The sequence below is a fragment of the Ursus arctos genome, unplaced genomic scaffold, assembly GCF_023065955.2.
Source record: "Ursus arctos isolate Adak ecotype North America unplaced genomic scaffold, UrsArc2.0 scaffold_12, whole genome shotgun sequence".
Lineage (NCBI taxonomy): Eukaryota > Metazoa > Chordata > Mammalia > Carnivora > Ursidae > Ursus > Ursus arctos.
The window spans coordinates 15,688,141-15,702,577 of NW_026622786.1; the positions used below are offsets into that span (position 1 = coordinate 15,688,141).

Consider the following 14,437-nt stretch of genomic DNA (forward strand, 5'->3'; position numbering starts at 1 on the left):
CCCCACTGATCCGCCTCCCCTCCCCCGCCCCTGGGGCTGGTCTTCCCCGTGGTCCTCCCAGTCGCCCTGTTTTCTGTGCTCGGCTCCGGAGCCCTCCGCAGAGTAACACGGGCTCCACCGCCTCCCGTCGTTCTGCGCGCCCGTTCGGACCGAGCCTTTCCTTTTCTTTCCTTCCGCGCTCTCCAGGCAGATCCGGTGCTCTCTCTCTCTCTTTCTAATATTCCTCTCGAGGGACTTTCCCTCCAGGCCTGAAAATTCCCAAATCTGAGCAGGAAATGGGCTGAGAGCAGGGGCAAACACTGGAGCCTGGGGCCTCCCCGGGCTGCGCACGCGGCAGCACCTGGTGGCGCTTGAGTCAGCGGTTCACAGCGGCCCCCTTCTTCCCGGGCAGCTCGCCCAGCCTCGGCTCTCTCATTCCGGGGGCACGGTACAGGCGGGGAGGCTAGCTACCTGGCCGGGAGGGAAGGGACTGTGTTCCGTGGCACAGAGCCGGGAGGCTCCGCTCAGTGCCAGGAGACACTCCGGTCACTTGACCTGCCGGTGATGTAAATGCTGGCTGATACCTGCGCTCCTTCCTGACCGCCAAAACCTGGGGTGATGGGCACCTGGGCCCTAGATTTCCGTTGATGCTTTTGGAAATGCATTTTTCCGAGATCCTTAATCACATTTTGTCTCTCCATGAGAGCGAATCTCAATGAAGCCTAATAGGATGAGCCTATTAATTATAATGCCAACCTCAGGCTTTTTTTCTTTCTTCCATTCATTACGATTCAATGTTTCAATCCCTCTGGGAGGCCACCCACCCTCACCCCCTGGGAAGGACATGATATGTGGCCTGGTCCCAAAGGGGCATCTTTTGTCCCTTGCTCCAGCCCCAAGCAGTAATTTTACACCCTCATGCCCTTGCTCACACTGGTCCCTCTGCTTGGAATGTTCCTCTCCCCCCTTGTCTTCAAGGCAAACTCCTCATCCTTCAAAAGTGAAATAATACCACATCTTCCGCCAGCAAAGCCTTCTTTGACTCCCCAGGCAGATCAGTGGTTCCTATTTCTGTATTCCCACCGGACCTGGCTCCTTCCTTCATGGTGGCCCTGATAAGTTGTTATTCATTCATTCTCCACATTATTCTGAGAAGTGTCTACGGGGGTACTGACAGTTTCATTGGGCCCCCACTCTCACCGAGACTTCCTTCAGGCTGGTCCTTCGCTCACTTACTTGGAACAACAGTGCCTAACACATCCTCAGTACCCAGTTAACCGTGATTGAGTCAAATGTGGCCATTAGAAAACAATTCATTCATCGACAGATAAGCACCATGGGGGTCCTCCTGTGTGCCAGGCACTGTGCTGGCCCCCCGGGAGATATGATGACGGACATGCCCACATGTCCCTGCTTTCATGGGCTTGGGAGCAGTCAGAGCTAAGGAGTGTGGACCAGTGATGGGTTCTCAGGGCCTTGCGGAAGGAAGATAAGAGACAGAGCCCAGCCAGAGGAAGGAGGTTAAGGATTTACTTCCCCCAGGCGTGCTTTGTCAAGTGTCCCTGTACAAAAAAACCCCACACAGCACAATAGTGCTTAGGACTGATACGAGGTTAGAGGAAGTAATGTGAGGAGATAAACCTCTTGGCTTGTTGAAAGGAAGTCAAATTTTACCTGCTGCCTCCTTTACCACCCAACGCTTCCTCGGGCTCACCGGAAAGCATCTGTCCTCCCCTTGGGCGCAAAGCCTGGGTCCCTGTCCTCCCTCGACTGAAACTGTTTGCATATCTAGGTTTGAACCCTGACTTTGCCACTTAGACATTAATTTCCCTTTCTTGCCGAAGTGCTGAGGATTGAATGGGACGGCACGCGCAAGTGTCTCCCATGGGGCCTGAAGGGAGTCAGTCCCACTGTTGGAGTTACTCTTGTTATTATTATCATCGTCTGTCTACTCACAGGGGCCATGAGCAATGACACAGCAGTGGCGCAGGGCGCCAGATTTCAGTCCCAGCTCTACCACTCATTTGCAGTGTAACTTTAGACAAGGCCCTTAATTCTTCCGAGCCCTTCTTTTCCTGGTTTGTGCAATGACAATGGCAAGCCCTTTCCCCAAGGAAGGGTTGTGAGGTCAAATGGGCGACATGTGGAGGGAGGTCTCTAGGGCAGGCGACAGCGCAGAACAAATGCTTGGTTATGAAAGAACACTTTGGAATCTGGGGCTGTGGGATGCTGGGAAGCTCTGTCTGCACAGAGCTGCAGAGGGACGAGCAGGGCCCTGGAACACCAGGACTCCGCAGCGGGGACTCACAGCTGTCTCGTGTCTGTTACCTTAAAAGGAGAGGCTCTGAATCTGCTCGACTTCAGATGGGTCTTACCACCTGACAGGGGGAAATCGAGGCTGGAAGAGCTTGAGGCGTGCCTGATGGGCTCCCCTGGGCTGCATTGCCTGTGCTCTTTCCTGCACTTGGGCCAATACTCCTGTCCCTTCTCCCTGCCCATTTGCCTGGGAGACCTTAGGCGAGCAGGCAGGCAGGTCCTCGTCGGATCTCAGAGCTAATCCAGCAGGGTGTTTCCACGTGCACAGAGCTCCTTAGTTGTTCACACCAGTGTGGGCCTGCCTGTGCCCAGCCATGGGCAGGGAGGTTGGAGCCATAGAACTAGAAGCATTTCCATCCCGGAGTGCCTTGAATGAGCAAATGAAGGCTCAGACAGGCAGAGGCACCTGCCCCAGAGTAATGAATCCGTCTCCTGGATGCGGGGCGGTTGGGGGGGGGGGTCTTCAGGAGGGAGGCCTGGAGTGAACCAGCTCCGGGTCCCATGTCCTCTCCCTGGTCAGATTTGCTGCTGTTCTCCACACTGACTTCCGGGGGAGTCATGTCCTGAGCTGGGTCACTGGGGAGGCATAGAGGAATTTGGAACAATCCAAGATCTTGGTTCCGATGATTTCCTAATGTAACATCATCAAGGGGGCAGCACTCAGCTGACCCTGGAGGAGGGCAGAAGGGAGTACGAGAGGGACCCTGCTTACCAGAGGGATGAACCAAGGGTGGGAGGAGAGAGGCTGAAAAGAGAAATGGAGGTCGATGGCAGGAAGTGGGAGGAAAGCCTCATTTGCTGGGCGTTGACATGTCATTTCCTTGAAATTATTTGACAGGCAATATCCCCTTGAGATCCTTTCCAGGGAGTTGACTTCTATCGCAAAGGGCTTCCTTGCTGCTTCTTTCTTCTGTCCCTTTCTTCTCCCCCTCACCTCCTCCTTCCTTCCTTCCTTCTTCCCCCCCACCTTTCTTTCTCCTTTTCTCTCTTTCTCCCTTCCTCCCTTTCTTCCTCCCTCCTTCCCTCCTCCTCCTCTCTCTCCTCTCTTTCCTCCATCAGAGTGGCCCCATGGCTCTTTGGGAACTGGACCCAGCGGGGGTTGGGGGGGTTGGATAGCAGCAGACTTGGTTGCTGGCAGCTACAGAGGGAACACGGCTTTCCTGCCCCAGCGCTCCTAACAAAGTGCTGGCGAGGACCAGAGCGTGTTAAGACCCCTGGCTGACCAGGTTAGGTATCCCATCTCCCGCCTTGCCCCACACAGGCTGCCCTTCTAAACACATCTTCTTCTCTTTTAAGAGGGTGGGTGGAGGACATGAAAGGTGGTAAAGCAGCCATAACCGAGGGATCTTTGGCAGGATTTCTCATCAATTCCGTGGGAATGGAAGCTCCCTGCCAGCCACTTTCCCAGGGCTGCTGTGGAGACTTCGTATTTGATAAATGAACAAATGATCGAGCCCTCTTCTATCCCGTGGAAGACTACCAAGGTAGGTGTTAAGAGCACTCTTCACCTGGCTGGGGGGATAGTCCCCTTGTCCCTGGAGCTGGGGAAATACCCATGCTGATGTCACGGCATGCCACTGGGAGTCTCACCCCTGGATGCAGGCATTGTTAGGAGGCTGTCTGGGTCAGGGGCCCAGCTCTGCCCTCTGCTTCCTGCCCCCAGCGGGCTGGGCACAGTCTCCTGGATGTGGGCAGGAATGGGTCCTCCCAGGTTGCTCTCAGGAGCTCCTCAGAGCTGATCAGTGAAGCCTAGAAATAAAGCAACTTACCCACGGTGAGTTTCGACATCCCAAGTGCCCCTCGCTACCCCCTAGAGTCACAATCCCTCTACTGAGGAAACGTCTAGAATGAAATTTTGTTCCAATCTTCATTGGAAAAAGAGAATCACAAGGAGGATGAGGTGTCTGCTGGTGTCCAGGCAGCACACAGGCCCACTTCCTATCTTTGGTCCTGTGTGACTTCAGGGCAAATGAGGCAGAGAATTACCTGGAAACAGGAAGTAAAAACCTACGCTCTCTGTATTCATCTGTTAATGCAATAAGCTTATGTTCACTGTTGAGTGCTTGTTGGAAGCTGGGTCCTGTGCTCATCCAGGCCAGCTGAATTACATGCCCCCCCACTCCTAGAACACCAGGGACATTCCAACACGAGTCAGGGAGAGGAATGATGGGAAAGTTCGAGATGCCCCAAGGGCCAAAGTGGCCTGGCTTCTGGAAGTCATTGAAGGGAGTCAGAAACCTGGAGAGAGAAGAGCCTGAGGGTTGGAAGAGTTCAGTTCCCATATACCACTGACTACAGACCCCTTTCTTCCACTCCATGTGATTTAAGGGGATTGCTTGCCTGGGTTTTCTGTGTTGGTTTGCCTGAGGCCCACTGGGAAATCCAAGAGGGGCCTTCCTCACTGGAGAGCCAGGCTGGGCTGGATGGGGCCGCCCGGAGCAGGGGCGTGAGTGCGGGAGGGAAAGCCTTTTTCCAGGGTTCTCCTGTGTGAGGGAAGGAGAGGTAGGCCTGACTCCCACTCCAGCCTGCAGCACTCATCACTGTGGCTGCCCTAAACTCCAGGCCCGGGGCCTGGCCCAGCCATAGGCCCTCCAGCCGGGTGGCAAGCCTTCCTGTTGGCAGGTGCCGTGCGCTTTTCCCCAGGGCAGAAGAAGAGTCAGCGTGGCCATCACCCGGGGAGCCGTGGAGGACGGCGAGCAAGAGGTTACTTCTGCAACCTTCCCTCTTGGGTAGAAACTTGGCTCTGCCTCCTGCTAGTTCTATGACCCTGCGCAGGTTACTTAACCTTTCTGTGCCTCAGTTTCCTCATCTGTAAAATGGGGGTAATAATGGCATCTTCCTCAGAGGGCTTCTATAAAGTTGTTATTATGTGTAAGGTGCTTAGAACCTTGCCTGGAATACGGTATGCTCTATAGGGGGCAGAATCCTGAGGCCAGGGGGGCCCTGCGTCTGCTGACCAGTCAGCGCTACCCCATGCTCAATTAAAAGAGGACTCCGGGGCGGCTGTGCTAATGCCTTCTCAGTGGTGCCCTGGCCTAGGGAACTGGGGGGGGGGGTTAGGGAGGCTCAAGGCCAAGGCTGCTTCCACCTCAGGAAAGCCGCTCTCCTGCTGTGACGTTCCTCTGGACCCTGTGGTGGCCAGAGCCCTGCTCTGGAGGCAAGGAGGGCACGGGACACGCGCTTCACCCTGGAGCCCGGAGGGGTGGATGGGCCTGTGTTCCTGCCGGGTCCGGAGCACTCCGAGTTGCTGACAGGAGCAGGAATGCAGCGTTCCTCGGGAGCCTCTTCCCTCTCCTAACCACAATTGGCCCACGAAACCGCAACCACCAATGGTCCATTCATTGGAAAGCCTCCTGCTTGTCGGGAGCCCGGCGCAGCTCCCTCCCCCTCCCTCACATTCCTGTTCCCAGCTGGGCTCCTGGCCCTAGAGCAGCCCAGCCATCAGGCCTGGAGGCCCTTAATCTCTCTCCTTCCCGGGACAGGCATGTGGAGCAGAGTCCAGGCGGGGCCACCGTGTGGCACGAGGGCTCTTTGGGGCTGTTAGGTGAGAAGTCTCTTCCTAGAATGAAATTCTCTTCCTAGAATTCTAGAACTCTGCTAGAAGCTCGGCCGGGCCCAAACTCGATGATCCAGTCCTCCATTCCGTGTAGCAGAAGGAACACAGGGTTTGGCCACAGCTCAAGTCCTACGTATGTAATTTACCCAGAGGGACTTCGGCAGGTTGCTAGAGCCCCTGAGCCTCTGTTTGCTCATCTCTCAAACGGGCATTATAATCACCGTGACCTCGCATGATGTAGCGATAGGAGCCAATTCGACATTTCCTGGAAAAGACTCTGTACCCTTGGAAGCCTCCGGCAGATGCTGGCTATCGTTACTAAGGACTTTGGGTCTGAAACCGGAGAAACCACATTCAGATCCCAGATCTGCTACTCTGTGGCGGGGAGATCAGAGGCAATGTAGAACCCTCTTTGGAGCCTCAGTTTCTCTCATCTGGTAAGTAGAAATAATGCCACCTACCCTAGAGAGTTTATGAAAAGTCAATAGAGGTTAAAAAGCAGACCCTGGTCTCAGGGACGAGGGTTGCACTGAATGGTAGTTACAATTTTCCATAGGAGTAGAAGTGATGACACGGACAAGGAACTTGCCACGGAAAGTAACCCAGGCTCGCAGGCGTCTTCTGTTCCACTCAGCTGCAGCTCCCCATGCTGTAATCACTCAATAAATATTTGCTGATTGATTGAGGGTGACTGATCCTGGACTCTGGGGCCGACATCCCTGGAAAAGCTGGAAACTCCAAGCCTCCCGGTGGCGCCAGGCCCTGGGCCGCTCTACAGCGGATGCAACCATCTTGCCTGGAGACCCCCCCCCCCCGCCGCACCCCCGCCTTAGGTCAGATACTTGCTTCCCTGAAATCACACGAAACACTATTTCACGAAATTGTATTTTCACTTACGCAAGAACACTGTCATGCCAAAAGCTATTTTATTGTGAAGCAGCAAAAACACCATAGAAAATGTATTTTTAGAACAGAACAATAAAAATCATATTCCAGTTCTCCCTTGGATGTTAAAAATAAGACCATGGACTCTACGCCTGATTTTTTTTAAGCCAGCTTCATAGAGGGTTCTTCTTAGAGTTGAGTTTTAGGGGGATCCTGGACTGGGGGCTCATGTCATCCTGGATACTGTGTCTTTAGGGAGTATCCCCTCCCTTTCTGCCGGCAGGAACCGGGACCAGAGAGAAAAATTAGACAGGTGCCTTTGAAATCACTAGCATTTCTTCAGACATTAATTAACGCGTTCAATTAATGAACATCTAGGGAGCACCTACCAGCTGTCTGGGCCCTTGGCACTAAGGCTAAAATCATCGAACAAGACTCGTGCCTACCCTCAAAGAGCTTGTAAACACACTGTTCCTACACAGAACAGCAGCGCCTGACAGTGTTGGGGAAGGCGTGGGTGGGAAGAGAGCCAGGAAGGCTTCTAGGAGGAGGAGACCTTTAAGCTGCATTGAGAGCAAAAGTGCACCCGGTGCAGCAATGGGGAAAGGACATTCCAGAGGGAAGAGCATGAACAAAGGTCAAGAAAGGTGAGCAACAGTGCAGCGGGCTTTGGACAGAATAATTATTCTGGAATGACTGGAGCTAAGGAGGAAGAATGCAGTGGGAGAGAGGCAGACTGGCCCCATTCCTCAGGTGCCCGTAGGTCACACGTGACACTTGACTTTGCCTTGAGAAGCCACTGAGGAAGCTGGGGTGGGTGACAGGACCAGATCCATCCATTCGATGAACGGTGTCTGAGCTTAGGGCGCTGTTCCTAGTTCTGAGGGGCCCAGGAAGAGGCGCACATTGTACTACAGAGACATCCTTAGGACTCGCAGCCTCCAATCAGGAAGCGAAGGGATTTGGGGGTGCAAGGACTTAATCACATTTATTATCAGCTAAAGGGCCGGAGCCCAGGAGCAAAACAGATAGAGAGAGCCAAGGCCACTGAAGGAGCCAGGTCCTAGGGGCGGGCAGGAGTGAGATCAAGGACGCAAGGAAAAGTTTGAGGGGTCAGGAGAAGGGATGTTTCACCTTCGAGGTCGAAGACGTGGCTCTGGCAGAAGAAAAGGGGCTCAGGAGACTAAGTGCTGCGGAGAGAGAAGTTCAAGTGACCAGTGGTGGGTCCAGATGGGGAGGGGAGGAAGAGAGGCAGAAGTTCACTGCCTTATTCAACAAGGAAAACGATTATTGAGCATTACCGGGGACCGCTGTGGGCTGTGGTTCTCGCCTCTGCCAGCTCCTGGTCTCTTTCTGCCCAGCCTGCTGCCCCCGGCGCAGCCCTCCCAGGTCCTCTTGTTGAAATCACCTGTCTGAAGGTGTCTGAAATGTCCCCTCCTCAGGAAACCTTCCCTTTTGTTGTCAGCGACAATGCTTTCTCCCTCTGCTGGGCCCCATGGCGCTTTGATCTCTGTCTCTCCCTTTTGCGTGTATACTTCCCATCCTTCTTCCAACTAAACTGTGAGCGTCTTAAGGATGGAGACAGCTTTCTATCTCCTGTAGGACCCAAATATACGAGGTGCTCGATAGAAGTTTGTTGAATGCATGAATTAATGAATGAACGAAGGAATGGACTTCAAGAACCCAGGTCACTCCTCATCTGGAAAAGACCACAGCCCTTGCTAGTCCCCAGCCCCCTGCCCTGCTCCGCCCCCCCCCCTTTAGCTGAGTTCCTCCCTTCCGTTCCTGCTGCTGCTGCTTGTCCCAGGGCTGGCTGCTGGGTCACATGCTTGTCACAGACCCTCCGCACTAGGGTGAGGTCAGGGCTCTGGCAGGATGCCCAGCTGCTGGGTTTGAACTCACTCTGTCAGTGAGCCCATGTGAGCAGAACCTGGGGGGCTCCTGAGACGTGCTGACCAGGATGCTGGAACAGCCCTCCGGCCTTCCTCCCTCGTGGGCTCTCCTTTCCCTGCTCCAGCCCCCATGTCCCTGTGGGGCCATGTGTCGGAGGGCACCGTCAGCTACCGTGGTCTCACCTGGTGCTGCCGTGGCTCCTTGCGCCACCCATCCCTCCGCCCCCACCTGGCCGACGGCAGGCCTTCCTCCGGTTGGTCCCAACATTCTGCCTCAGCCTTAGCTTTCATTATCCACCTGCAGGCCCCACAAAAATTGGATACCCATCCACTCGATGAATCTTTTTTTTTTAAGTTTTATTTATTTAAGTAATCTCTACACCCAACGTGGGGCTCAAACTCATGACCCCGAGACATCAAGGGTCCCGTGTTCCTTTGACTAAGCCAGCCGGGCGCCCCCACTCGATGAATCTTTATTCAATGTTTACCCTGGCCCGGCTGAAGGTTAGTTGATGGAATTTCCAAAATAAACGACAGTCCACTCTCAGGGAGCTTTACAGGCCGGCAGGGCTGGAGGGGGTGAGGCAAGGAAGCCGCCAGCCCCAGGGCCCCGCCCCATCCCATAGTTAGGGCCAAAGGCGAGGAGCCCAGGTTGGTTGCCATGGGAGCTAGGAGGAGGGGGTCAGAAGGGCTAATAGGGAGGGGAGGGGCACTCGGAGGGAAGAAGTGAAGGGAGGGGAAGGGAAGGGTGTTCCAGCCAGTGCAAGCCGTGAGGGCAGAGGGGCGGAGGCGACACTGGTTTGGCGTGGCTGGGTATGGGCAATACGGGGTTTGATAGTCAGGTGAGCAGGGGCTGGGCCACAGACCTGTCACTATGCACCCATGCCCACCTGCGGAAAGGAACCCCTCCTTCAAGAACATTCTACACTCCTCTAAAAATTCATGTTTCCCCAGCCCACATGGTTTCCTTCTTTTCAGCCGCCAATGGCATCGTGTATCCCTCCGAGGGCCCTTTTCACGTTCTAGTTTATTTTAGTCTTATATGTGCACCTGCCCTACCCCTTTCCCCGGACTGGGCACCCCGCCAGAGTATGTCATTTTAATACTCTCCACAAAACGTTTAGAGAGGACCTACTCTGGGCCAGCTCTAGGGCCCCGGGAATGCCGCAGAGACCTCCACAGACAAATTGAATAGAACTACCTAAGTCCCCACCCAGAGCACCTCTGTCCCTTTCTCAGGCTCACCGGTAGGTAAGTCATCAGGAGGTTGTTTGATGAGCAAGGAGCCCACCCAAACGAAGGGCAGTCATCTGATGCCGCTTGCTGTGTGACTCTTGGCAAATCCTGTGGCCTCTCTGATAGGCATCAGAGCAACTCCTCCCTCGGGGACTTGTCAGGAGCAGGTGCCCCTAGGAAGAGCTAGGTGAACTTCAAAGCAGCTTCCAGAGGCCACGAGTTTGGGGTAGAGTGCTTTTCCACTGTTCCTGGCCCAAGCGCACCTTCCGAGAGACGCTCTGTGCGGATCAGGTGGTCCTGCCTGGACAAAGCCCACCAGCTCGGCTCAGCTTGGCTCACTCCTCTCCGGTTTGCCCCCTCCTTCCTTTTCTTTTCTTTCTTTTCTTTTCTTTTCTTTTTTCCTTCTCTTTTCTCTCTTTTTTCTTTTCTTTCTTTTCTTTTCCTTTTCTTCTCTTTTCTTTCTTTTCTTTTTCTTTTCTTTTCTTTGCATTTCTTATCAGCAAGGAGAAGCTTCCAGCTCTGCTGGGGGGCCTCCTCCTGGGTAAGGCTGTGATTCCCAAGGCCACAGAGCATCCTCTGATTCTAGAAAATTCGCTTCTCAGTTTCTTTAGCCTCTGGGTTGAATGGTATCCAAATGTCAACATCAGAAGAATGGGGAGCTTTCAAACATGTTCACATGGTGGAGCCTTTGGAACCAAAGCCTTTCTCTGTGGAACTTAAAAAAAAAGGAAAGTAGTATGTGCCACCTGAAATCATCCTTCACCGTGCTAAACCAGAGACCATGGGATCTTTGGTTCTTCTGGAGACAAGAAGTAGCAGGGGCCACAGGTTTAGGGTTGAAGAAGAATGTCAGACTCTCAAGTCCTAAGTGGAGAACATTCTACTCTCAGCCTTCGGATGCGTCTTGATGTCTACTGGGGGGACTCCTGCTCCAGGGAACAGAATTTGAGAGCTCTGGGTCTCAGAGTCAGGTCAGACCTTAAAAGAGATGGCCCAGGGGCGCCTGGGTGGCTCAGTTGTTAAGCGTCTGCCTTCAGCTCAGGGCGTGATCCCAGGGTCCTGGGATCGAGCCCCACATCGGGCTCCCTGCTCCGCTGGGAGCCTGCTTCTTCCTCTCCCACTCCCCCTGCTTGTGTTCCCTGTCTCACTGGCTGTCTCTGTCACATAAATAAATAAAATCTTAAAAAGAAAGAAAGAAAAAGAGAAAGAAAGAAAGAAAGAAAGAAAGAAAGAAAGAAAGAAAGAAAGAAAGAAAGAAAGGGCCCAGTGTCCTAAGGGCTCTGCTGGCCTCCCAGCTGCCCTAGCTTTCCTTACTTTTCATTTTCCTTTCCTTTCTTATGTGCTGACCCCATAATGCCTAGGACTGTCCTGATCTTCCCTCTTTCTGGTCTCTTCCTAGAAGGGTAATGGCACATGGCAGCTACCTAAGAATATGGGCCTCAGAGCAAGTCTGTCTGGATTCAAATCCATCCTCTGTACTCACTGTGTAACCTGGGACAAGCTCTGTGTGCCTCAGTTGCCCTATTTGTAAAATGTCAATAATTATAGTACGGACTTCACTGGTGCTGGTGAAGATTGAATGAGTTAACACGGGGGCCAGCAGGCCCTTTCTGTAAAGGGCCAGCTAGTAAATATTTCCGGTTTGCTGGCCATACTGTTTGGGTCACAACTATTCAACTCCACCATTGTATTTGAAAATCGGCCGTAGACAATACATACTTGATTCGTCAAGTGGGGCAATGACACTTTATTTATAAAAGTAGGCAGAGAGCCAACTTTGCCCTGAAGCCTATAGTCTGCTGAGCCCGAGTTAATGCATGAAGAAAGTGTTTGGTATATAGGAGGCCCTCAGTAAGTGTTCGCAATGATTTTCTTTAAGATTTTTCTATTTGAGAGAGAGAGAGAGAGCAGGGGGAGGGCAAAGGGAGAGACAGAGAGAGAATCCTAAGCAGGCTCCAGGCTCAGTGGAGCCCGACACGGGGCTTGATCTCAGGACCCTGAGATCATGACCCGAGTAGAGATCACGAGTCAGATGCTTAACTGACTGAGTCACCCAGGCGTCCCAGTGTTAGCAATCATTATTCGTTCATGAATAAATTAAATCTTTGAGGACTAACTCTGTGCCAGGCCCTGTTCTAGGTGCTGGGGCCATAGCCCTGAGCAACCGAGCCCAGGTCCCTGAGCGGGCAGAGTCGCATCGTGGGGGGGGGGAGATGGAAGAAATGAGGAAACACATCAGGAGGAACAGCAGGTGGTGGTCAGGGCTATGACAAGAATTGAGTAGGGGCTGGGAGAGGGATGTCAGGGCGACCTCCATGAGAGGTGCAGTGGGGGTGGCCTCCCTGAGCGCGGGACATTTAGGCCAAGACCCCTGTGACAAGGAAACCCCCCCTCATGAGCAGCTTCTCTCTCTCTTTTTATTTATTTATTTATTTATTTATTTATAAAGATTTTATTTATTTATTTGACAGAGACAGCCGGCGAGAGAGGGAACACAAGCAGGGGGAATGGGAGAGGAAGAAGCAGGCGCTCAGCGGAGGAGCCTGATGTGGGGCTCGATCCCAGAACGCTGGGATCACGCCCTGAGCCGAAGGCAGACACTTAACCACTGTGCCACCCAGGCGCCCCCTCTCTCTTTTTAAAAACATTTTAACTGAAGAATTATTGATATAGAAAAAAACTGTACATATTTAACGCATACAACGTGATGGGTTTGGACATGCGCATGCCCGTGAAACCATCACCACAATTAAGGTGGCAGACATACGCACCACTTCCAAGAGTTTCTTTGTGTCCCTTTGTGTTTTGTTTTGCTTTGTTTCACTCAAGAACACTTACCACGAGATCTACCCTCTTAACAAAATTTTAAGGGCACCGCGTAGCGTCGTTCACTACAGACACCGCGGCCTTCTCCCATTAAACATTATGGCTCACACAGAATTCCGTGGCATGGCCGAGTCCAGGAACGAGGCGACGGGACATCACTCTTCTGTGGAGAACACCTTCTCAACTCCAACAACTTTCGGAGTTGGAGCCAGCCTGCCATGGCGACAGCTATGCTAGTTTTGCTCTTGCCAACCTCTATGTCAGAGGGATGGGTTTCCTGACCTGGTCCCGGTTCCAGGTTACACCCTTCTGGGGGCCTGGAGGCCTCCGTCTCCTCCTTCCGGGCTCACTTCCTTAAAAAGCATGGCCAGACGTGGTCCCCGACTCTGATGTCCTCAGTGGTTCTAGCATCTTCCTCAGAGGGCGTGCCTCAGAGCCAGCCCTGGCCGGTGTACCCCCTCTCACCCTGACAGGCCTGGGAGGGCCCGAAGGGTGCCTCCTCTCTCCTTCATGGCCTTCACTACCTCCCCAGCTGGCTGAAGAGGGTTTCTCGAACCGCCTGACTCACCCACAACTGGTGTTGTCAGGCTGGCCGTCATGTGGCGCGGTGGGTCCCAAGCGGGTAGGCGGGCAGCACGGGTTGGGGTGGGTGTGCTCCTAGCCTATTTGGGGACCTCCCTCCCCACTCTGTGTTGTCCTGTGTTGCTATCTTGGTACCCAGGAGGCTGGCTGGGGAAGGGAAAGTCTGACCCCTCTTCCTGTCAACAATGACTTTCTGCTCAGAGCCGACCCCTCTGGGGTGAGTCACCGGGAAGGGCAATCAGCTTCTGCCAATGGAGGAGGAAGCACCAGGGTGTGCGCTTTCCTTCCACAGCCCAAGACTGCCAGGGGCCTGCGGCTAGGTGAGGGCCTTCCACCGGAGAGAGGGGCTCACAACAGCCCCCCCCCCCAAATGGGGCTGGTCTCTAGTCCGTCTGGCGTTCTTAAACATGTCAAGCTTGCCTACAATCTTTGGAGGCACTTCACTTCCTCTAGAATAAAGCCCAAATGCCTTAAGCTGGCCCCAACCTCCCTTTTTGACCTCATGGCCCTTCACTGCCCTCATGCCCTCGGCTCCTCTACTCCTGAATGTGAGAGTGCCCACGGCCACCTCCACACCTTTGCCTTTGGCGTGCCCCTTCTGTGCCTGAATGTCTTTTCCTCTCCAGATGTGCCCCTACTTTAAACCCCACTTGCACTCTCTCATCATCCATTCGTTCAGAAAATATTTGTGGGACGCCTCGATGTGTCAAGCCCTGTGCCAAGGGCTGAGGTTTCTACCACCAAGAAGCTAGACAAGGTGAGCGCTCACGGACCTGCCAGGCTTGTGGACGGTACAGAGACACACAGACACGTGCAACGTAGCAAGGGGGGTTCAGCGTGCTAGGGCAATGCGTGGTGCCACCTTGAGAAGATCACAGAGGACTTGCTGGAGGAGGTGACACTGCTGATTTCGCGAGGGGTGAGGAGGAGTTAGGTAGGCAAGGGAAAGAAGGGGAAGCAGCAGAAGAGGAAAGTAGGATGGTACATTCTAGGAACTGAGCGTTGGTCATAAAGTCCGGAGTCGAGGGTGCAGGGAGGTATGGTGGGAGAAGAGGCTGAGAGCTTCCCAGTGGCTCTGCACGGTTTGGACTTTATCCTCAGAGCCACGAGAATGCTGCAAGGTCCATTATAGCAGAGGTTCCCACTGAGCAGACTTGCACCGTAG

The 14,437-nt window shown here is 53.7% G+C and overlaps 1 long non-coding RNA gene across 1 annotated transcript; it reads left to right on the forward strand.

Moving 5' to 3' along the window:
• The first annotated feature begins 3,184 nt into the window (after positions 1-3,184).
• LOC130543393 (uncharacterized) lies at positions 3,185-6,849 on the forward strand. Its single transcript, XR_008958707.1, has 3 exons — positions 3,185-3,779; positions 5,878-6,288; positions 6,408-6,849. It is a non-coding gene; the product is annotated as an uncharacterized LOC130543393 (long non-coding RNA).
• Positions 6,850-14,437: the final 7,588 nt, after the last annotated feature.